Source organism: Larus michahellis, chromosome 10 (genome assembly GCF_964199755.1).
Source record: "Larus michahellis chromosome 10, bLarMic1.1, whole genome shotgun sequence".
Classification (NCBI taxonomy): Eukaryota; Metazoa; Chordata; class Aves; order Charadriiformes; family Laridae; genus Larus; species Larus michahellis.
The window spans coordinates 24,545,894-24,570,846 of NC_133905.1; the positions used below are offsets into that span (position 1 = coordinate 24,545,894).

The following is a 24,953-nucleotide window of genomic DNA, read 5'->3' on the forward strand; positions in this document are numbered from 1 at the left end:
AACTGACACGCTTTACCTCAAAACTGGGGCAAGCTAAGAGCTCGCACGTTAACCACCAAGGATCTGAGCTGATAAGACAGTAACTTACTGTTCTGCCATAATTTGGTCGCAAACGGTTGTATTCCTGGATTCTTATAAGGTTAAAATTCTTCTTTTGGTTTAGGGCATTCCTTAATTTAGGACAAATGGAAAAGAACAGGGGAAAAACAAAAAACCAACCCAAAAAACCCCAAACTTCAGTAGGAGCATATCAAAGGCCAGTACTGGTCCCTTAACTACTTCAATTCAATTAACATTTTCAGGCTACCTGAGAAGAGACTCAAGCCTAACAGCACAAAGGGATTCTGTATCTTGCACTGCAGAAGCTGCGTTTAATCCTCTCTTCTCACTTGGCTCAGAAGTTAAAACTGGGAGGGAGGAGTGGAAATCATTCCTGGAGATTTTTCAAACGTTCTGTTTTCCACTAAAAAAATGAGAATTTCTTTCAAAACTTAACGGAGGGAAGTCCCATTAAGCAAAAATAAAACTCTCCTAAGCAGCACTCATCCACAACCAAGAGAGAATCAACACTTCCCTATTTCTGAACCCACTTTAGTTCGTAGGTACCTGGATACAGCAGCACATCAGACGAAGCAAGACAACGTGGGTAGAGAGGTGCCTTGGCAGAAAGGTATTCCTAAATAATTCAGGCCCTAGTCTTTCTTATTAAACTATAAAGGGTAATGGTAAAACTGGTTTAAAGCCTTTGTGTGCGTCACACAACCATTCACGTGCATTTCTTAGACGAGCAAGCTTTTCAAGTTGTTGTGTTAGAAAACGCACCTCAAGCGAGAGCGCGTTCACTGGCTATGAGGCAGCACAACACGGTATTTATGAGGTGAAACTCTATTTTATACGTGCATTCACCTCCTTTCTCATCATCAGAATCAATCTGTGGGTGGCACTTTGCACCACTTCACAGAGACGCCGACAGTCCCCCCAGTGGGGCACCAGCCACCCAGCAGCATCGATTCATTGGTGGTGTTACCGTAGCTTAAATACCGCGTGTGCATACACAGCCATCCCCCTCATCTGACCCAAATCAGCTCCCAAACTCGTTCCAACGTGCCGCGTGCTTCAGCACAGTTCTCAGCACCCATCTCCCACCCTGCCAACGCCTCTCCTGGAGCACGAAAGCATGAACAGATACTGAAACCAGGGACGCTTCGCAGGAGGACTGCAAGATTCAGGCCCAGTTTTAAGTAGCTTGTTTTGGTTTGTTTATTTTTACAAAAAGCACATGATGAATTTGCCTTTTGTCTTTTTGATACCAAGGAAGGAACAGGCTAATGTTCATACTCACTATGGGCAATCACCTCAAAAAGCTAAGCTCATCTTTTCTGCACAGTGCTTTCAAAGGCAGACAGACAAATTACAGCAGATACTATCAGTACCATTCACAATGCCATATTTTGCAGAAGCTATTTATTCTTTTCTTTGTCCTTAACAATGCTTTAAATCGATTGCTGATTTGTCTGGATAATTAACATCCAAAACCCAATTCTTCGCCAGATGAATTGGAGCGAGTGTGAGTACCAGCGAATGCAGCTATTCATCAGCAGACGGTCCTCACAGGGTGGACAATGGCTTAAATTTCACCACACATTGAAGACAATGTAATTACCAAGCTTGAAAGGAACGTAATCTATACCACCAAAGAAAGTATTAATGGTGGTATGATCAGCAAAGGATAAACAAGGAAGCAATATTTTATCGTTGCATGACACAACAGTACTGATCTGCAAAACCCAAGTGCCTGCACTGTGCATAGCTGTGTCGAGAAACAGCAAGTACTTTGGTGGAAAACTCATTACGAAGGGAGGTGGACAGTCCAGGGCTTAACGAAACCACATGAAATCTGGTATCCTTAGGTGGCTATCATTAGCCCACCCACCGATAGCAGTCTAATTCTCATTGTTCTTATTACATGTAAACTGCGGCAGAAGTATTTTTAACTCTTGTCTCCAAAAGATACAGGTTCATCTGAATCCTCCCTACGTTTTGACTTCCCTCATCCAAATTTTAACCCAGAAAACTCAGCAGATCTGGCAGCACTGAACCTGTGTTGGACTAATGCAACCGTGCAACTTGCAGCCAGTAGCCCTGTAATAACTACCAGCCAGCCCTGCTGGTGGAAAAACACTTCAACTACTGCAGGTCCCGTCTGAGATACTCCTTCTGTTGACAGGAAAATTCCTCTACATTAAAGAGAACCGATGGTCACACCTGCTGTACTTTACATACTGAATACGCCTCTGTTTTTTCCCCTAATTATGATTCAAAGTATTGCTGGGAGCTACTTTACATGTAGCAATAGATCCGTCCATACCCATCAGAGGAATTATTCTCCCACCAGAATTTTTGCCTCACTGCTGAAGCCATTTATAAGTTGGTGACATGTTAAACTTGTGTTCTTGGCCCTCACTTTCCTTTTCTCTGCTTTCCTCAGCTGCACTCCAAACACACCACGTGGGCACACACCACAGATCACGGGAACAGGGGTAGGAGGGCAGCGCCACTGCTTTCGGCAGGATGACTCTTAATTTGCACAGCACAGCTATCTTTTGTGTCCATGGAAGTGTGGTTTTTGATCCATAGACACAATACAAATTAGGCAAGGATGGAAACATGACGCACTTCTAGTGTAGGCTCTCAATCAGTTATTCTGAAGGATTCATTAAAACCACGAGCAACACCATGGTGACAACATGATGTAGCAAAAAAATTTTTTTAACCGAAGCTGAAGTCAACGAAGGGAGTACAGTACACTGTTTTTCCTCTATTAGCTCCATTCAGTAACTGAGCCAACAGGTAAACCAATGTTGGACACCACTGTTTTAGGCAGAAAACGCGTCTGTAGAAAGTTCCCAATACGCTTTTCTTCTGACCTTTTTCAATTATTTTTTTTTCTTTAAGGTCAAGACAACTTTCTCTCCACCACTCCACCAGCATTCGGACCAAAGCACCCAGCGTGCCACATCGCTGCCTGACCCCACCGAGTTCATCCCTTCTCTCTGAGCACGCTCCAGACCGGCAGCAACGCGTAGCCCGAGAGACTTGCATTGCATGTCCCCCTAGATTTAATTAAGTGGCTTAGAAATAAACCCATTTCACGTTAATTTAATAAACACATTCACATACTATTTGAGAGAGCTCTTTAGTCGGTTTCCAAGTACATAAGGATGAAAAAAAAAACCCCACGATTTTCCCTACTTTGAAATATTTTCTTAGTGTTCTCTTGCACTACCGCAGCATAAAAACGAACATTCATCCAAACTGCTGTACTTCGGGCACACAACACAGGGCAAGTGCAGGAATAAACGAGCACGTATCATTTAGATAATTTCGCTGTCAGCTGAATACTTCAGGGCACCAGACTGTCAGATTCAATTTCTACTTTTTAAAAATAATAGCAGAAAAAAGTTAATGGAACGTTGCCATCAGAATAACCTGCTCAGAACAAGCGCAAGAGACTGCAGCTCAGAAAACGCATAAGGTAGAAATTATTTATTTTCATGTAAAAGTCAGAACAATATTTCAGATCAAGGCTACAGATACTGCCTCAAAGCTCATTGTTTCGAGAGCACTAGACACAGCTACATTTGAATTTTGTGAACATTTTGTCTCTCAATTGCAAAGATGCCACCATTTAATCACAGAATCACAGAATGGCAGGGGTGGGAAGGGACCTCTGGAGATGATCCCATCCAACCCCCTGCCAGAGCAGGGTCACCCAGAGCAGGTGGCACAGGAACGCGTCCAGGCGGGGTTGGGATGTCTCCAGAGACGGAGACTCCCCCACCTCTCTGGGCAGCCTGTGCCAGGGCTCTGCCACCCTCACAGCAAAGAAGTTCCTCCTCAGGTTTAGGTGGAACTTCCCATGCTCAAGTTTGTGCCCGTTACCCCTTGTCCTGTCCCCGGGCACCACTGAGAAGAGCCTGGCCCCATCCTCCTGACACCCACCCTTTCAGTATTTATAAGCGTTGATGAGGTTCCCCCTCAGCCGTCTTCTTTCCAGACTGAAGAATCCCTCAGCCCTCAAATCCCTCAGCCTTTCTTCATCAGAGAGGTGTTCCAGTCCCCTCAGCATCTTGGCAGCCCTTTGCTGTCCCCTCTCCAGCAGTTCCCTGTCCCTCTTGACCCGGGGAGCCCAGAACTGGATACAGTGCTCCAGACGTGGCCTCCCCAGGGCAGAGCAGAGGGGGAGGATGACCTCCCTCCACCTGCTGGCCACACTCTTCTTGATGCACACCACGATGCCATTGGCCTTCCTGGCCATGAGGGCACATTGCTGGCTCATGGTCACCCTGTTGTCCATCAGGACTCCCAGGTCTCTTTCCACCGAGCTGCTCTCCAGCAGGTCCCCCCCAACCTGTCCTGGTGCAGGGGGTTATTCCTCCCCAGCTGCAGCACCCTGCACTTGCCCTGGTTGAATTTCATAAGGTTTCTCTCTGCCCAGATCTCCGGCCTGTCCAGGTCTCTCGGGACGGCGGCACGGCCTTCTGGGGTGTCAGCCACCCCTCCCAGCTTTGTGCCACCAGCAATGCCCCTGCCTTGATCTACCCACACTAAAATTATTGCCAAACAAAATTATTATGAAAGTAGGAAGAGATGGAAGTTCTATTGTACACAGCAAAGTATACGCTACCTATTTTTACCTTAACGTTTAAAAAAAGCATGTAATTCCACTTCCCTGGAAATATAAGAAACCAGGAGAGAATACCATATTAATGGGAATGTTTGCCTGTCTTTTCTTAACATTTTAAAGTTACCTTTCTAATCATGAGTGCAGGGGGTGTGGGGGCTACTCAGGGTTTACACCTATACTAACGTTGCATTTCATTTCTTGTGGACGTCGATGGTAATAGTATAGTTTGAGCAATTCTCAACAATGCCAAGCAAAAAACCCAATTCATTCCCAAATACAGATAACCCTCTCCTGAAGTAGACAAGAAACTAATCAGAAACACCAAGTCCATTGATAAGAAAAAAAGCAAAAATCAATTACCGCGAGTTATTTTCACTGAATGACAATTTACAAATTCTAGAACCATGAACAAAGGCATGAAATAATTCCATTTCCAAAAGTGAATCTTACCCTTTCGGAAACATGGTCACTTTTTTGCTACATCAGCAAGTGTTTCAGTGTCCCTTACTCATCCTCACCCTACTTTTCCCATGTAAATACAGACACTAACCATAAAAGAAGCCCCATTAATGTAGTGTTTTCAGTAAGCTTTATTCAGTGGACTTTTCTCCAAACCACTAACACCCAGCCCTTCTCGCAAGACTATTAAAAATTCTGTGCTAATCCAACTTCTTTTATTTTCCAGCCACGTTAGCACGGCTGTGCTTGGATAAAAGTCTCCCTGAGCAGAACTGTTTCACACAGGTTCAGCTGCAGGCAAGCGCCGTCATACCGAGCTTCTAGGGGTGCGTCTGGCCCAGAGCAGAGAGGGAACACAACAAACACAACAAACTCCTGCAGGCCTTACCCAGGATGCTAAATTAAAGTTTTTCAAGCCCGAACGTGGCCGTGGCCAGACGCAGGAGTAATCCCACGGATTTCAGGGGTACTGCTCACACGACTACAGTTACAACACGTGTCACCCAAACACTCACCCGCAGTGTTCAAAGCCAGGACTACCCGTACGGTTGAGAAGTGGTTTATGGGTCAGAGCCCTGCAGAAAGTCGGGAAGACACTGAATTTTGGAAGCATTGCCTCAGAAAAGACAACAAATTACCCCTATTTCATCTTCAAAACATTTACTATTCTTGGGAAATCAGCTCCAACTCGGGATGTAGGACATGACGGAAGACACAAGTAATAGTTCTAGAAAGTCCATTTAGAGACCCATTGCACACCTCACCTCTTGCAAAGCAACGCAAATGCAACGAAGAACACAAATGCAAAAGAAAGTACAATTAGAAACTCAAAACCCAGTGTTAAGACAAGACAGAAGATATTCTCCAGTTTATTACCAACACAAAACCCACCAGCTGTCGCGAATGTGCAGCCCTTCTCCAGTCTCAGTCCTCCATGACCTAAATATTCACTGGTTAGTACTTCTCTGCACTTAACTCTTTAAGGACCCAGTCCCGAAGCCCTTCGTATTTCTCTATCCAGGCTGCTCGGAGGGAACGCAGGAGCACTGGGCAGCTCCTCTGGACGGGAGACTCAAGTCGCGGGAGCTCCACGACCTCTCCGTGTGTCATCTATTTCCACGCCAGCGTATCAAGCAACAGATAGGGCAGCTATTTTGACAGGTCCTGCGCTCTGCAAAACCCTGTGAACGACACGGGCTACAGCAATTCAACTGGCCAGCAGGCAGAAGTATTGCGTCTCAATTATTTTTGCATAATGGCATGGAAAAGAATATGGAAACCTCTTGCTCTGCAACAAAATACTTTCACAGGAGTCAGCAGTATTGAAAGAAGTATGCAAAAATTGACACTTTTCTTTCTTCTTAAAAACAAAATCACCTTTACAAGCAAAGTAACAACAGTTTCATCTTCCCACCCTCCCAGACCATGGCATTCTGGCCAGTCATTCAATACGTTTAACTCAAGTTAAAACCAGCCTGTCTTTGATAACCAAAGAGGTTGAGAGCTTTAGAATTTTCAGTGAAGCATTTTTCCCAGACCTCTGTCATTTTTGTGGCAAGGGTTATTTAATGCCATATCTGCATTTATAGGGGAAATGAAACTTGAACTGATCCCATGCTTAAGTGAGAATGCTCAATTTTGGTTTCCTGGTGCAACTTGCAAACGCAGAAACTTTTGGGGTTTTCTTTCAGGGGGAAGGCAAAGGAAAACAGCTCTATAAAAACAGGATTCCATTTTAACAGTGAAGTGTGAATTTATCCGCTATGGTGAATTCTTCACTTTTTTTGTGGGGGTCTGGGGAAAGGACCCTATAAATTGGAAAGAATTTTTAGACCTTGGCTGCAGTTCTTCATGGCAGTCCATATGCCAACAGTCCCCGTGTGCTGGGAAAGAGCAAGAAGAGGTGTTACGCTACAAGCTAGCGCCAGTCTCCGACACAGGACAAAACCAGGTCATTCCTAATAAAATACTGCAAACGAATGTAATCCTATTCTGCAGGACTGAAACCAAGTCTTTCCCTTCCCAACTTAGTAAATTAATAGGACAAAATTAATAAGAAAAAAAAAAAGCCAAATGCCTTGATTTCAGGTGAGTGTCAGTGGGCTCTTAAAGCACTACTGCTAACATCAGATGGAGTAAAACGCATCCTTTCAATTCCCAGGACCCTTAAGTACCTTAAGAATGCTGTAATGCCATCTTCATGCCAATCTGCCCTATCCCCAGTGGACCTTCATACATCTACAGGGATTTCTTCTGGTTTGGGTTTCCTTACAGCACCCAGCTTGGCTCGAACCTTGGGAAGACGAGGGGGTTTGTTTCCTTGTTTGTCGCTGGGGGGAGGGTTAGGTTTCGTTTGGTTTGGTTTTGAACTACTCCTAAATTCATGACTTTCAAGTTTTTGCCTCTAGTGTTTATGGTATGTTTCCTAACTTTATGGATCTTGAAAGCAAGGTACGTAACCACAAAAATCTGTATAACCTAACTCCATCAGACTCGTGCTCTTACTTGTTGTTCTCATCACTGATTTATCTCCTTGCTTTTAGCCTCTGGCTCAAATGAAATCTTTTCCCATACACTCGAGATGAATTTCCATAGGACTGGATTTTCTACACAGTTGCTATATTTGAAATGATAACATCAAGTAACATTCAGGAGAAGAGGAAATCGGCTGTATCACGTAGACACGCGGTTCTTCAAAGGACACAATCCTACCCAGCTCCAGATAATTCCTGTTAAACGTTACTTGGAACTTCTGCTCCAGTATTAGACAGAACTCAACACTTTTCCAAATTAAAAAGAAGTCATATTATTCATGTGGTAGCAAGCGAAACATCAGGTTGATGTGAGTGGAGAGGAAAATGCACAGATTTTCATCTCCTCGTGTCAACAAGCACGCAGGGTAATAAGACAAAGACAAAAGCCACCGTTGTGTTGTATTTGCTTTTTAATTGCCTCACTACTGAAACATGCTCACAACTCTGCCACAAGGGCAAGTAAATCCGTATGTTCTCAGAAGACGTCACAGATACTACACACACAGATACTACAAGCGACAACAACTACAATGAGTTTTACCTTCCATTTACCCAAATTACAGTGTTTTTTTTCCATCAAGAAGTATAACGTTAACTTCGAAGTACATCATTACCCTTCTCTGACATTGAAACACCATCTCCACAGAACACCTGCTACTACGCATCATTCCACTAACTTCACTCTGAATTACGCGGGTTGCTGTTACAAGTGTGAAACAAACACCTTCCCTCCCATCCTACAAATCCTGCCAAAAGGAGGCAGATGGCGGCACTAGGGAGAGACCTCCAGGTAAGACGTCTACTCCCCAAAGTAAATACTCACCTAGAGGATTCCGGAGTTTGGTCACCCCAAAACACTAACCACAAATTAAGCACCCATCTAACTCCACGCGTGTGCCCACAGCTGTGGGAGTGGAGATCAGAAGCCAGATGCTCTCCCACCACCACTCCCCAACAAAGCCTCTTAAGCATCGTGCTGCAGTGACTGCCTTTCTTGAACACCCTCTCTAACCCGGCGATCTAATAATTCTCTTCAAGCTCTTCAGAAGAGCTTGATGCGCCCTGTACGGTCTAACCCTCGGCAGGCTGGGAAAATTGTTGAGTGGTGCAATTTGAGTGCCTCAGACCAAGAGGGGAACCGAAGACAAGTATCGTTCCACCCCAGGCAGCGCATCTTTAGAAATTCCCAACAAGTGGGAAGAACGTCTGGCACCGCATCTTGCAAAAACCTCCACCCTCTTTCTGCCTGGGAGGTGCATTCAGCCCCCCTTAGCAAAGAAGAGTGTAAGAACTGTTTGTTTCTTGACCACGATCAGACTTTTTCCTTGCTGTCCCCAAGCTTGCCCCAAACTCCAGTCATGCCTGAAAAAAGATGCTGTTTGTTACACCTCAGCTCATACGAAACTGCCAGAAGTCCCTAGGCCCCACGTCCCACATGGCAATGCCATGGGAACACTGGAAGCTCCAGGACCATGCAAAGAGCTCAACACAAGTCTTCAGGGCTCCAATGCTGGAACTGTGGGAAAGGCAGACCCTTAGCTCCTGCTGGAAGCGCTCATGTTCTTGATTAGACCCCACCTTAGCTGTACAGTTCTATACATTGGACTGAACTTAATCAAAGAAAACCCTGCAAACACGATTTACTTTAAGAGCTGGGTATCATTATAAGTCCCATACCAATGGGAGCTTTAAGATACTCCCCTCAAACATCTCAGAGAATGCATAAATAACAAATATTTAGAAAACAACAAAACAGAGAAGGGGTGGAGGAAATATCTGATGCAGGTCCCTGTGTTGTCATGGTGACTTCACAGCCATTATGTACTTCAGACACATTTAGAAGAAAGCTACATTTTTACCCCTCCCCAACCAAATAATGCAAGGAAGGAAAAACAAAAATCCTCCCGGCTTGTCACAAGCCAATCGAATGGCAATCTAATCCTTTGATCAGGCAGAAGCCCTGAAATATTTTAATCAATACTATTACTGCACTGCGATTCATGTACTCGGACAACATCGAAACAGACATTTTTCTGCAAACAGGCAGAAAATTAAAAACAATAATCTGTCCAATCCGTTTATCATACAAGATAAGGATACCGTTTGAAACGCTTCTGACCATGCTTGTATTAAGACAGGTTTCCACTTTCAGAATGTTTTAAAAATAATTACTTACAACATCATTTCATTCCTCCTTGTTTGCAGCTACTGCTTGCAAGCAATTGCAATTCTTTCACCGCGTCCTACCAGTTCCACATGCTACTCTTATCACACATAGCAATCAAATAGCCTTAGCCTGCTCAAATATAATGACATTCTCCCAACATCTACACGCAAATGCTGCATAAATACGGATTTTAGAAAGCATGCACTGTAGAGATCATATAATCAATCCAGCTCATTATGGCAGGAAACACAGCAAACACTTTACTACCAGCTCCTAAATTGCTCACACAGAGCACGCGTTGCCAAATGCCGCTAAACATCTCCGCTTCTACACCAATAAAAGGCAAATGCATAATACAGTCAAAGAGCAGGCATCTGTTAAGACACCATTTTCTAAATGATACCTGAAAAGACATTAAAGACTCCACGAGAAAGCAAGATTTGCAACAGATCCCAGCATGCGAGCTTACCGGCGGCTCACCAGCACAGCCTGGCCAGCCATCTGCCCCTTTCCCCCCTACCTCCAAGCTGATTCAGGAAATCGCCGCATTCACTTCACAGACGGATCATTCTGATAACCCCCACCCTCCAAGTTAATCAATTAATGAAGCAAGACTGTTTTTTCCTTACTAAGCAGCGTACGGACACTAGGTCACTTGAAGGTTGCCCGTTCTTTCCTGCTGTAGGGCCTCCCAAATAACAACTGCCCATCCAAATTCAGCCTTTTTTTTTTTTTTTTTTTTTTATATTCATTCAAAGCTGTAGGAATACACTCAGCCCTTGACAATGCCAGCTTGCATGATGAAAGAGCAAAAGTAGTTTTGAGGCTGCAGAATGCCTTCCCCGGGTTACCATGGAAATAAATGTGGGAAGGGGAGGGGGCTTCGCTGATGGTAACGCTGCTACTCGCTGGAGATGCTTTAAAGCCAGGCTGCGTGGGACTACACCAGGAGAAGAAAATGTGTTTTACTACTACCACTACAATTTTATCTCAACTTACTTTCATTTTCACTGAATTTCATACAGCTGAAAAGCAGGGAACTTCTCAGAGATGCTGGGGGGACGCTGCCTGAAACAAGCGTGGTGTAAGAGCCTTACAAGGAGGAGCTGGGGAACTGGAATTTTATTTACATATTGGAATTTGCGCAGATGGTAATTAATGCTCAATTGCAATCAAAAATTGCATGACAAGGATGAACCTGTTGCAGAGCTGAGGCTGTAGCAAGGATGACTAGTTTCAGGAAGGCTCGATAAGGAGCATCGTCAGCTTATCGTTCAAATGCAAGGTAGCATTTCTGTTACGGACAATTATCACATGTAGTATGAAACAGATCACCTCAATGATTTTGCTGTCGCTTGCAGAACTGAGAAGAGCCCATCCGCAAAAGCAGGGCGGGCACTGCCACGCACCGCTCCACGGCGGCTGCTGCGGCGAGACCCCGGCTCCACACCAATGCCGCGCTCCCCCTCCTTGGGTCTTGTCAACGAGCGCCCATTAAAAGCCAACCAAAAATAATCCACGTTAAACTGAAGCCTGGCACCAAAATCCCGGCAAGGACGGTCAATACAGTTTCATCAAACTGATTAGATTTGATACAAATTTCGTTTGATTCAGCTCAAGAGCTGCTGGGTGCAGGGACATCAATGCAATGCGACAGAAGCGCAATACTCACTGCCCAGTATTTCCCACAAAGCAACAGCAACTTCCACAGACCTCAGCTGACCATCAGCTCTTACTAACGTATTTAAATTTTCCACGTGAAAAAAGTCCCCACGCGCTGTCTCTGAACACACAGGAATTACTAAAGGCTTTTTCAACATGCAGCTTGTGGAAGAGCACCTTTTCTTTGAGAGATGGGAAAAAAAACCCCCAAATTGTATGAAAAGATGTCTTCCCCAAGAACATCTCCCAGCAGGAAGATGAAGCAATATTACGTTCATACATATACCATCCCTAGAAGACATACTGCTGGTACAGGAGTGGAGAAACCCCAGAGGGAAGGTAGTCTATGTTCCCGCGAGGCAGAGAGCAAACAGCCTAATCCACGTATTTCCACCCATTTTCCTCCCCAAACAGGATTTCAGTGTTTCTTCACTAGGCCACAAATCAAAAAAGCCTAATACAAATAAAATGCGCATGTTATTTATTTTATGACATCGCAATAGAAGTAAGTTCTGCTGATTACATGGTACACAGAGACTCGCACAGAGCACGATACTCTGTGCTTTCCTGTGCTCCCACAGCTGCCCCCACCATCACGTCTTTATGACCACTAATAGCAAAGTTTCACTCAAAGCAAAATCACAATTCCTACACAAACTCGGGGAAGAGCAGAACTAAATCTGCCAACGCAAACGCGGCAAAACGCCACCGAACACCCACTGCTAGAAGCAAGCCATGGGGAAGGGCTGACGAGGCTTAAAAATCCAAACAGCCAGAAACCAGAGCAGCCCAGCCACGGCTGCAGCCGAAAGGCGAGGAGCAGCTCTGCGTGGCCCACCCAGCCCAGGCCCACACGGTTCTGGCCGTGTCCCTTCCCAGCGACGCCAGCTTTCCACGGCGTGCCCCTCACGTCCCCAGCAGGCACCCACCCGCGCGGGACGGGGCTAGTCTGGAGCAACCCATGTGTCCATCGCCCAGCTGGCAGGTGCCAGCCCGATGGTTTTGCCCACTTGTCTCCTCCTCTCTAGCAACCTGTCTATTCGAATAATGGATTTTGGAAAAGCTGAAATGAAAAAGAGAAAAAAAAAAAACCATCGTATTCTGGAGCTCTTTACCCCTTTCATCAGCCTGCTCTGGAATGAGCCTGCAGTCGCAAGAGCAAGGAAGGACAGACAGCACAATTGCATAAACCCCACTTCCTCAGGAAACCAGATTAAAAAGCCACGCTGTTGACTACCGAGGAAGCTCCGCAAGAGCAGGGGAATTCACATGGGAGCAGTTCAGCTGTATTATCCTGCTCTTTGGAAGGTAGCCTGCCAGGGAGAGACAAAGGTAACAACTGAGGCACAGCTGAAGGCCAAGAAATTACAGGAATAGCATCTGTGGATCATCAAAAATCGAAGAACACATATATTTTTATATGTATATAAAAATCACATGTAGCCAGGTGTGGCCAGAAAGGATAGCCAGGAGGTTTCTTCAAAGACTCGCTGAACAAATAAAAAAGCATTACTGTTTTAGACTTTCTAACAGCTAAATAGCAACGGATCCTTACCAGCCTACACTCCTGTGCTTAAGTGGCGAATACCACTGGGCTTGAGGAACGTAACACAACATATCATACCACGTCTCCTAGGAAAAAGGCAAGATATCAGATGGGCAAAGCTAAGGGAAAAAACAGACTTCAGTCTTTTATCGAGAAAGAGTAACTGGAACACGAATGACAGGTGGATGGCTATTCATTACTATGTGATCCTCCTGGAATCTTGGAAGCTTTTTATTAGAATTGTTCGCAGGCAACGAAATGAAGAATTAATCTCTCAGTTGCTAGTAGCTTTTAGATTATTGATAACCTCTCGCTGGAAGAAGAAAATAGAGGTATAATTGAAAAAAAAAAAAAAAAAAAGGCCATGGTTAAGGATAAACTAACACTTCAAATCATGTACACAGGCAACAAGGAGATACCCGTTATTTGTCTACCCTTTATTTAATACTGACAACTACGTTCACCTGTGTACGAAACAAAGGGAAACGCTGGCAGCTTCCCTAACTGCACACTACGTACCTGATGCAGACGCTTCAACTGCTGTGTATTAATCATATCAGTAGTTGCATGGGGCAAAAACACCACCAAAAAACCCAGAGGATGCACTGAATCACTTGAGCCATACGGTAACATTACGCAAAAGAGCCGTTCTTTTGAATGGAGTGCTAACTTTTAAATAACCAACAAAAATGTACAACTATTGACTTGTCTGAGAGCTACACAAGTGCGCCACGCAAATACGCTACGGCTTCCCAAGTAAAACAACTCAAACTGAAATGGCGCAGCAGCTCTTGAAAATGGATTTACAGAGGTATCTGTTGTATCCAGGGGTGGGCTGTGGTTTGCAATATGCACTTTTACAATTTTCCCCTGCGCAGAGCTGACTGGGGTCAACTCAGGATGCTTTCTGTGAGCCATGCAGGTTTCCCACGTATTCTCACCTAGTCCGAGTCACAAGAAAGGATGCTGAAATGATTTTTTTTAAGCATTTTAAAACCTATCTCTGCCGATGGCTGGCATTTCCTTCTCATACACCAGCAGAAATGTTCCTCGTACATGCTAATACGGCTTAGAGTTGCTAGCCTGAAAACTAAGGCTGGTTTAAAATATCAATAAAGTTTTTTCTCATGAAACAGTGTTTATCAATTATACCCCCCTCACCAAATCTGCAGTTACTACAGGGGCGCTGCAACTTTACAGCATGATTGTTCAGTACACTTGGAGCTTCCTTGGTGGTATTAAGCCAGCAATGGTGTTTTATCACTGCTCAGCTGGTAGATAAGTTTTTGAAAACCAAATAAGTTTTGAGAAAATGGAACTAGCTTTGCTGTCAGTCACCTCTGCTGCAAAGATAAGATTCCTTTAAGGACTCTGCATCTTTGCTTTTTTAGGCTCAAACAAACTGAAGAGAAAATTCTGCCCTGGTCATATGGACTTCTGCAACTTATTTTAGACAGTTCCCCTTAAGATCCTGCAGGAAAAAGAAAGAGAGAAGTTTAAGTCACTTGAAGGGTATAACTGGTGTCAAAAGAAGGTTAAACGCCCAAATAACTTCAGCTACTTAAGCTTGCTAATTTTTCTTCTAAAAGGAAAAAAATTATTCAGCAATAAAACCAGATGAATGTGTCTTCGTATAAAAAAATCTTTGCTACTTCCATTTCACGTGTTCAATAAGTACTACATTTCGTTGTACTGGTAATGGATGATTATCACCATCATCACCCAACAGCCAGGCAGTGCTAGTACCTGCCTTCAGCAGCAAACCTGCATCAGAAATGAATGTGAAAGGTGTGAAGTGCCTTTTTGCCATGCTCATTTTATTTCCGTTGTCAGTATACGCTTTGAAAGTTAAGTAGAACTTACTTGTATGAAGTCACTGATGTGAGCTTTATAATTTTTTTCCAAAACATTGAGAAAAGAGGAACAAAACCGGAAAGCAGAAACAACAAAATAAGACATTCGTATTTATTCACAGTTGACTTGGCAATTTCCAATTTGGTTTTTATCAGGACAAAACCCCACGGACTCATTTCCTCCAGTTTCCAGCAAAATCCATTATTAAAACACAAGAGTTTTAAATAGACTATGACTTCACATGAAAAACAAAGATAGCCTTTGTACAAAGGGAACCACAGTTGTGTACTCTGAACGGCTTTAGCAAGAGCGTGAGTCGGGTCAATTCTTTTTAAATTTTTATATATATAATTCTTAATTTTATATATATAATTCTTAATTTTATATATATACACACGCATGTGCATATATTTTACGTATATGTGTATACGTGTATGTGTATACACCTTGACAATCATTCCCTTTAATAACTACAAACTTACAAAGAGGTAGTTTGCTGCTGTTACAGTAATTTTCCCCGATTCATTTTATGCATCGACTCTTTAAGAGCAACGGGAATAAAAAATTATTCACAAACAACACACCAGCGAGTAATTTTCTTCCCAAACCTCTAATCTCTGCTGCCATAGCAGACAGTGCCAGAGAGCAGCACACTGTTAGCGCTCGGGTCTGTGAAGTTCTGAAATCCGGTACTAGAAAAACGTCCAGCAGTAAAGACAGGCTGAAAAATGCTCACATTTGCTTATTTTGCCAAGTATGAAAAAGGGGCACTTAATCCATAGATCCTTCCCGAAACAGCAAACCGCACACAGACACCTTCATTAGAGGCTGCGTTTTCTAAAGCTACTTTTACTCATCCTCTTGCCAAATCCCGGACACAGTCATCCTACAGGATCTCAGGAGCATATCATCCTCCCCATACTAAAAAAAAGAAAAAAAAAAAAAAAAAAAAAAGATAACCCCCCCACCACCAGGACACAGAGGTCTCCCCGAGCCCCCCCCGGTGCCCTGGTGGGTGGTCATGGTCTCTCCACACAACACTAGCGCTGGCCGCAGCGTTTGGATGTGCTTCAGGGGGTGCAGGAGGGCGTGGGGAGAAGGAGAGGAGGGGAAGCGGCAGTGAAGAGAATGAATTTCTGCAATTAGCTCAACAGGCGTATACGCCTGATGTAAGGTAAGCCATCACCTGCATTTCTGTGGCTTTCACGTGTTTTTTGGACGTGGAACGACAGCCCTTGCTCTTGGTGAGAGCATTTTGATAGCAGCTTGTTTGACCAGTGTCTAGTTTTAATTTTATTATTACTCCTAACAATCCCAAAGGAAAGCAGAGCCCAGCAAGATAGGCACTGTACAAGTACGTATTAAAACCAGTCTTTGTTCACAGTCCAAACAAAGAATGCTTGAAAATGAAAGAAAAGGAAGGAAAAAAAAAAGAACTAAAAAAAAAAAAAAGGAAAGTGTTGCCAAGGTTTCACAGCGGGAACAGAACTGGAGCACGAACTCCTGGCCAGGGCGTCCTACCCAGCTCCCGTGACAGGGCTGCCGCCCCCTCCGGCACCAGCTGTTGAGCTGGTGGTATCTTTTCAGAAAAAACAGAAAAGAAAAAAGTAAACGGGAGCCTTTGTTTTCCCACTCCCCAAAGTAAATAAACGCAGTACATGTATTCTTGATGCACACAACTCCTGGCCACATGGGAGAAGCCGGGGAATTCTTGAGGGAATCCCCTGCTAAAACACTGGCAGAACATCACTGGCACTAGAGAAAGCAAATCCGTACATTAGTCACGGTCCAATGCAAGCAGAATATGCAATTCTGCAGAAAAAAAACCTGTAAAGGAGCACACAGAGAACCGACACCATGCAAAGAAGTCAGTACCATAATAGCATTTCATGCAAGAAGCAGTAAAAAGAACCCAGTATCCTACCATAGAGATTCATTTGCACCAGAGTACTTGCAAAGTATACTCGCAAAGAGATCGTTCCCTTAAAAGATTTAAATTAGTGCTTCCAAGCAAAACTTCAAGTCTTGCAAAGAGCATCCTTCCTCTTCATGCTACGCTGAAGCAGGGTCATTCCACAGCTGCCACTACAAGGTTTAACGTTGGAAAGGTCTTCTCCTCCACAAGTAGAAGAGCATTGGATTCGCTTTCACAACTCTATTAAAAAGGTATCCGTTGGCACATGGAAAGAGGCATATATCAATTTATATTAAAGTAATATTATACAAAACAGAAACTGTATTTTTGTAAGGATCTATACGTAGATCTGGGATGCTCTAAACAGGGACCAGTTCTCATCCACATGCCAAAATACAGCAGCCTTAGCCAAAGAAATTGAAAGGTTTAATTTCATTAATGTAATTGAATAAAGAGCCATTTTTCACGAGCGAAGGTGACAGCACCCTGCAATAGGAGAGTCTTCTCCTCTGCGCTGGTTTCAGGCTTGGCGCACGCGTCTCCCACTGGGGCAGGCAGAACGCTACGTTGCTTTCCTCTACTTAAACACCCAACTGGCACCAGAGGTCTTCTGCTTGCTCTTGCTCCGTTTTCAAATTGATTCAGAAACAACAAAAATGGTGTTAGACTAATTACTCGCAGAAATTTGCACAGTAACAAAGAGACCATGATTATATTAGCAACTGTAGCACAGCCTATTACTCTACTTCTGATTTATGAAAAAAGCTTTTGCATTCAAAGCTTTATTCCGCAGCTTTTGCAATTATCTGTACATGTGTATGCTTTCATGTAAAACAAAGCAAAGGTCTTTCTTTAATTTTCCCCTTCATTTTATCCTTTGCTGTAAAGAGAAAGGTTACAATTCACTCAATTGCTCATTTGTCTACCAGGCTTAAGAGGTACAAATGACCTAGTTTCCTTGCCAGGAACTGGCAGCAGCACACTTGCCTGGCATGGCAAATCAGTGCATCTTCCTACACCAAGGGAAAAGTTAAAACTGTATTCATGCAAATTTAATAAATAAATAAATAATAAAAAAAATCTGGGCATTCCTATGAATTTCTATATTGCATCGATCAAAAATCAGTGCCTGTACAAAGATCTGTAAAATTACAATCAACTCAAGCCTGTAGTTTCTAGAGCCTTCATCTTGGATTCTGGAACGCGTTCAATCATAATTAATCAGACTTAATGATAATCTTATTCCACAAAAGACTTTAAAAAAAAAAATAATAAAAAAAAATCCCAAAGCACTTTATGAAGTAACATTTCTATTGACACGGAATAATCTATCAATTACAAAAATTCAGACACCTCCCAGCTGAGATTTCGCAGGTTTTTGCTGAAGGGAACCAGACAAAGGAATACAAATCAACAGACTGAATTCTTTGATTTTTGCCAGCTGCTATTTTGCAGCATCCTTTTGGGGCGCCGAGCAGGGCTATTCGGAGGAGCTCTGCTCCATGACAGGAGCTTAGCCTGAGACGCTTTGGACCCAGAAAAAACGCAGCATTTGCAGGAGAAGGATTTACTTTTGTTCTCTTATTTTTCAAATAGCCATGAAACTACATCCTGGCTGGAGGAATAACGTTACCAGGCCCTCTTCTCTTGCACTAACTTGCCTATTTTACGGCACCCAGGGCTTCTATTTTGAATGTTGTTCTTTTAAGCACAGTCTCTTGCCTGGGTTTAAATATCTGGCACAAGACAGTCAAAAGAGTTCTTTGTTCTAGTTTGCTGCCAAGAGGTTTGGATTTGGGCTGGTTATCGTTTGTTTTGTCCATACTAATGACATGCTTTAGACAAACACTTGGAAATACATTCTTGGCTCAAGAAACCCATTTTCTCGAGGAAATATCTTTCGGTATTGCTAAATGAATACGAAAAAAGAGTATCCCTGTATGGAAGAGGTGGGAAAAGACCGTACCAGTTACAAAAAAAACCCCAAAATGCAGACCTGTTGGACTGTAGGAGAAAAAAAAAACGAAGTAGGGCACAAGTGAAGCGAGGAGAGGCGAACCACCATATTCAAGAAATGCCCAGGTTTCCCACAGTGGGAAAACGTGCGTGCCGGGAGTCAAACCAACCACCCGTGCCCCTGGGTTAGTTCCAACAGCGCTAAACCAGAGCTTCACTGAACCGCCTCGTGACTGCTGTCCTGCTGTACTCTTCTCCAACCTGTAAAACACGATTTTCCGCACGAGTAAGCTCAAGTTTATATTAAGCTAAATGTCTTGTTGCCCTAGGTAAAGTTCCTCTGAGGAACCTCTGCTTGCCTTCAGGATCTGCTCAGATCCTCTTTAATGAAAAAGAAAATTAAGTTTTATGTGCTACCTTTTGTCCCCTTCAGTAGTATACCTTGAGAAGATTCTGGATTTTGTTTTTTTTTTTTAATGAAACAAATTACTTTGATTTTAAGAACAACAAGGGACTTTCTTAACTCTTGCAGCAAGCCGCGCGCAGCAGACAGAGCCCCAGGTTTGCCCTTACTGTTCCCACAAACACATCGCGATGCGGCTCCTCCAGAGGCCGGCAAACACCCAGTAACTGCATCTCAGGCAGCAATAATCTGCTGTAATTTATTAAATTGAGCTTCAACAGATGTTTAATCAGGGCTGAGGTTTATCATCAATAAATTTGTCGTGCTTGTTTAGTTTTGCTTCTAATTAGGGATGCATAAACTCCCACTGCCTAATTTCAAATCTCCTTTGAACAGTTTAAAAGTTCATCTTGGCTGAGAATTACTGCTTTATTTTTCAGTATAATTCTTTTATGGGGCTTTGAGACAAAAATGAAGAAAAGAGTAACAAAAGAGTTGGCCGTAAACAATACAAGGAAAAAAAAAAAAGAGTGAAAGTGAAAAAGAAAGGATTTGGATAACAGACGGAAAGGGAAGAGGGAGGGGAGGAGGGACATACTATGGCCTGTAAACTATTTCATCCCAGCTTAGCTTTCGTGAGATCAGAAGTGGAATTGCTCTATTTTAGTATACTGCCTAGGTGTGAGGGGTGAAGGAAGCGAAAGGGGAAGGGGTGAGGATGCGTTTTCAGTGTGTGCACAGGATAAAAGACAAAGGGAAACTCAGACCCATTTATAAAGGGTACCAGTTATTGAACTCGATTTCGCCAACCCCCCAAACATAAACTTTAATGTTCTTCCTGACACTTAAGAGCTTTCCAAGCTGTGTTTAGGACTGTCCACCTCTCATCTAAATGGAGGTACCCCTACGGTCAGGTCTTGCAGCATCTCACCCAGGGAGACCACAGAGCTTCGCAAGTGAGCCGTTCTTACAGTATTCCCGAATTGATCCCGGACTGACCCTTTGACTGACTTAGACAACATCCAAACTTCTGCCTGGGCTAAAGAGAGTGTATAAGACCTGAAAAAAGTAGAATTGTAGATTTGCAAAAGTCAGCTTAAATCCTGCAACCATAAATAAAATATTGTTCATTTACATTGAACGTTAAAAACCTGGACCTTAGCTAAAGGAATTGCTAGGCTGACAGACAACACCGCTACGCATGCCCGCGGCCCTTCAGCTCCAGCGGCTCTCAGTCCAGCTCTGAGCAGCAGCTCTCCAGAAGACACCCATACGTCTGGCGCTGGTCTGCTCTCAGGAGGTGCCTGCAGCTCCACGTGTCCAATCTTTCCCCTCTCCTTTTTTTTTTTTTCCTACAAAGTTAGAAAGAAACCTATCACTAGGCCAGGTCAATATCCACAAGCAATTCTTCAAGCCTTCTCTGCATTCTCTTCAACTTGAGGAAAGGGGAAAAAAAATTAAAAAAAAATATATAAAAAAAAAAGGCAGTGGAAACGTACAAGGTGGGCCACATAGCATAGATCTGCAGCTCCTTAAAAATAGCAGTCGGGAACAGACAAACAACCCAATCTTTCCAGCTACGCAGAGCGAACTAAATTCCTGGGCAAGGGTCCACTAATGGAAACGATCCATCCTGAATTTTCCCCAAGATTTATATTGGGACAGATTTCAAACACAGGTGGACTTGACAACATATATACTGCCATATCACTAACTGATCAGGGGTATTTTCAGGGGAACTCTGTCTTTATACCAAGAACGTACATAAAACCATGTACACACACAAATCTATAAGCAGAACAGTTGCAAGACTTATTTTAAACATCTGCTAAGCAGATGATTCCCACGTCTTCCGCAACAAATATCATTCTCCTTCACTTCTCCTGTCCTGCAGACTTTTTGCCCTGTACTAGTTGTCCAGAGAGAGAGTAATACGTTCTAGTGCATTAAAATAGACAAGGTTTATCAGGTGGGGGTAGTTTTTTTGATTCATTTTTACTAAAAAAAAAAACCAGACAACCAAACAAAAATACTGGCATTGAATTTGAGGTTTCAAAATTTCCCCATAAAACCCTAAGTTCTTCAGACTTTATATTGCTCATCAGAAAAGCTAATTTCAAAGAGCAAAACACAGCACCGAGCACTCAGGACTGCAAGGACATCTCGCGGTTTGCAATCTCCCAGCTCCAGCAGCAAAGCCAGCACGGGTGACCTCCGTGGTGCCGCCACCACCCCCTTGCCTGCACCGTGGATGCTGAGTATGTTTAAGCGCAAAGCATTCTGCAGGAGCTACATCAGGTGCCATGATTTGGTATTTTCCAACCAGGCCAAAATAAAAAATAAAAAATAAAAAAATATCCCTCAGGAAATGCCCAGTTTACATTTCAGTCAATCCAGTACAATCGCCAAATCCTCGGACCATACTCTGATGTCTCAGATTGGAAACGTCTCTCAAACGTCTGTGCTCGCTGTGCCTTCTCTCATCATCAGGAACGGCATTAAGAGGAACAAGGATGTCAAAGTGTCTCAGAGGACGCCCGTTGAAGCACGAATGCCAGGTCACAGCCACGCAAAGCAAAACGCTTCCCAGGACTGAGGGCCTCAAAGCAGACACTTTGCTGAGCAATGCAAACCAGCTGCTTCATAAATAAAACAGGAAACACAAGTAAGTTACCTTGGAAAACAAGCAAGGCACAGCCACAGATTTATGTTTGCCATTGGGAAAAGAAACATAGTTCATGTGCTGGCTACTCAAGTTGCATTATTTCAAAGATAGTATCGATAAAATGTTAGAGTAATTTTAAAGCTTTTGATTAAAAACACCAGTGAGGCACGTTACTGCCAAAATCACAATGTAATTGCTCATATCACTTAGGCACAGTACCTTAATAAAATGTTCAGCAGAGCATAAAGACATGAGGAGAGCAAAAACTGCAAGAAAATAAGTTTTTGGGCAGGAGGGGGACTACTTCATATAAAATTAAGCATTTTACTTACAAACCAGCTACCGACCCTTTCTACACGTCTCTAAGTCTCCTAATACTACATAGTTTGAACTGCAACAGCTAAATGCAACCCATTTCGTACTTCCCTCTCCCTAATTATCAACTGCTTCTCAGGATGAGCAGCCGTGAGAAACTGTCAGAGGTGTACAAAAGTACCGCTGAGATAAATACGGCACGACCACCAAGCTGGGGACGTAATGTGCCTCCAGGATCTGTCGCAAAGGGATGGAGCCCCATTTCCCCAGCACTTGGGGGCCTTCTGGTACTCACCCTGAGTTCAGTATCTGATGGTGTGAGTCCAAGTTGATAAAAACCACCACCCAGAGCCCTTTACATCACATTATTTTATTGACTTAAGAAAAGAAGTATTACTACAGCAAAATTTTCTGGCTCATTTGTCTACCCGGTTTCCTACGCACACAAAAATACACACAGGAGCTGTACGCTAACACCGGATTTTAATCCTCTGTCTTAACACACCGCTGCTGTTCAGTGAGTTCAGCTCTGCGTTGGTACAAAACAGAGCGACCTTCCCTTGGTTTCTCATCACAGCTTGGCTTGCACGGACGAGTATGTGTTCAACAGCATTGTGCACTGACAAAGCTGCGTCTGAACCACCTACGTATTTGTAATTAGTGTCCGTATTGTGGTAAAGCCTGCAAAGTCACCAGGACTCCACCGCAGAAACGGACTACAAAAAGACTCCCCTTCCGATGGGCCTAACAGCGTAAACCCTTCCGAGTGTCCTTGCTCCCACCACTAACCTCTCATTCAACAAGAGTATAATTTCTGACAGCAGTTCATCAGAAGGTAACTATGACTGTGGTTTTACCTTCTGCACAGTTTTGTTCAAAGCCTTTATGAAAACGTCTACCCTCAATTTTTATTTTTCTTTCTTATGGGCACGTAGGAAAAGCCCAAGTAGAGCATATAAGCAATTCTGATCATATAAGCATTTCTGATATGCACACTTAAAATTTTACAAGTACCATATGAAAACATTTTGGAAACAAAATGTTCTCAATTTTTCTTTTTCTAAATCAACAAAGGAATACAGAATTTTTAATGCAAGACCACTCATCTTTTCATCTGTAAGCATCAAGTGTCATCTGGTGGATTGATACAGAACTGCACTGAAAGTAACCTTTCCTTAGAGCAAATTTTACTACGGAAGTAAAAATAAACAAACTAAGCAGAGAGAACATTTACCTGTGACCTCAGAGACGCAAACAGAAGTGCAAACCTCTATCAGGTACAGGTGTTTAGAAGAGGATCGGCCATAAGACTCTCATAACACACCTGGGGATCTGATGGACTTACCTCACTGAAGTTCAGGAAACTCCAGTTATTTACGACTTACTATCTGAAAGCTACTAAAAAGCATTCAGAAAGCTATAGGTCTCCAGCAAAGACACTAAAAAACCCTTGGTCAAATGACTGACTTTTTTAAAAAATGTAATCTGAGATCCGTACGTAACTACCTGAATCAGGAACTGGAGCTTTAAAAGAAAACAATCAACTTCAGTGGTATGTCAAACTGTTTCCCCTCATGAGGAAAAAGAATAAAAAAATCAGATGCCTTAACCAAGGCCAACAGGTAAGCTGTAACGCTTTAAATAAAAAAGCAAATACAAGCTAGAAACGAAACTTCCTATTTCTTTCTGTGCATTTCAACACACGTTCTGGTCTCCTCTCTCTACACCAAGACGAGCTACCTCTGACATGATGATTTAAAAAAATATACTTCTCCTTTCTTATCACCGAAGAGGATGCAGAGCCAGAAGAGCAACTACAATAAACTTCTAACCAAGCTACGAAGATTAAAAAAGAGAAAGAAAAGTCTTTGCCAGGATCACCACCAAAATATTAACTTCTATCAGTTTTAATGCTTCCACCCTAAAAGTAACTCCTCCCCCCCACTCCACCAAATATATTACTTTAAAGACATCTATTTTGAAATACATCGTTTAGCAAACTTGATAAGCAAACCATGGTGCAGATACCTTTGGGAAACACTCAAGCTGTTAGGAAGATGATGAGTGTTCATCATGTTACAAGGCAGAAAGATCAGCAGTATCTTCCTGGCCTTTCAAACAATTTCATCACTTACTATGGAAGATCATGGCTATCGATGGCACTAAAGCAACTTTAACTGTTTGAAACCACTGCAAAATCTGATTGCCAGAGAAGGCAACCCAGCCTTCACAACATGGTTCTGTTTGTCAAGGTCTACAGACGTTAGACTCCATCAAGCTCGAGTATTAATCCAAAGTTAACTTGATGAGCAAAGTACGCCTTTTGGATACAGAATCAATCCACGCTCTGACACTCCTTCCCTGCGCGGGATCAAACGTTGGGCAGAGAATACCAGCCAACACTCAATCTGAGCTGTGGAGCATGGCCCCACCAAGCCAGCCGTCCAACCCCGCCGTGCAGGATTTCAGCAGGGCTAACGATGGATGTGTCACCGTCCCCATTTTAGTTCTGACCAGAGAGCTCCTTTGAAGCCAGTCTCCCACCTCGCCTCACCCTACTGTGTTTGGTTTGTAGCTCAGCACAGCCTGGGAGCATACGACCCGGACTCCCTTTGGAGGAAATGAAATTAGAAGAGGCATTCAAGGAGTGCACCTAGCACCCAACAGCAGCTAACAGGCATTGGGTCCATAGGGCCTATCTAGAGCTGATTTAATGTAAGAGCCCTTCAGACACACACAGGGCAGTCCTCAGCACCAGCTTCCTTACACAGATCCACTTCTACAGGCTGC

At 43.4% G+C, this 24,953-nt stretch overlaps 1 protein-coding gene across 3 annotated transcripts in view; it reads right to left on the minus strand.

Annotated features, from left to right (window-relative positions):
- The window catches only part of FGD3 (FYVE, RhoGEF and PH domain containing 3), a 113,913-nt gene that overhangs the window by 72,287 nt on the left and 16,673 nt on the right, over positions 1 to 24,953 (minus strand). The window contains exon 1 of one of the 3 annotated variants that reach the window (XM_074602606.1): positions 10,477 to 10,677. The exons of the other annotated variants lie outside the window; for them this stretch is intronic. The gene's annotated coding sequence lies outside the window, so the exon portion shown is untranslated. Of the gene's footprint in view, positions 1 to 10,476; positions 10,678 to 24,953 lie in introns of those variants that run through there. 3 annotated transcript variants of the gene reach the window in all.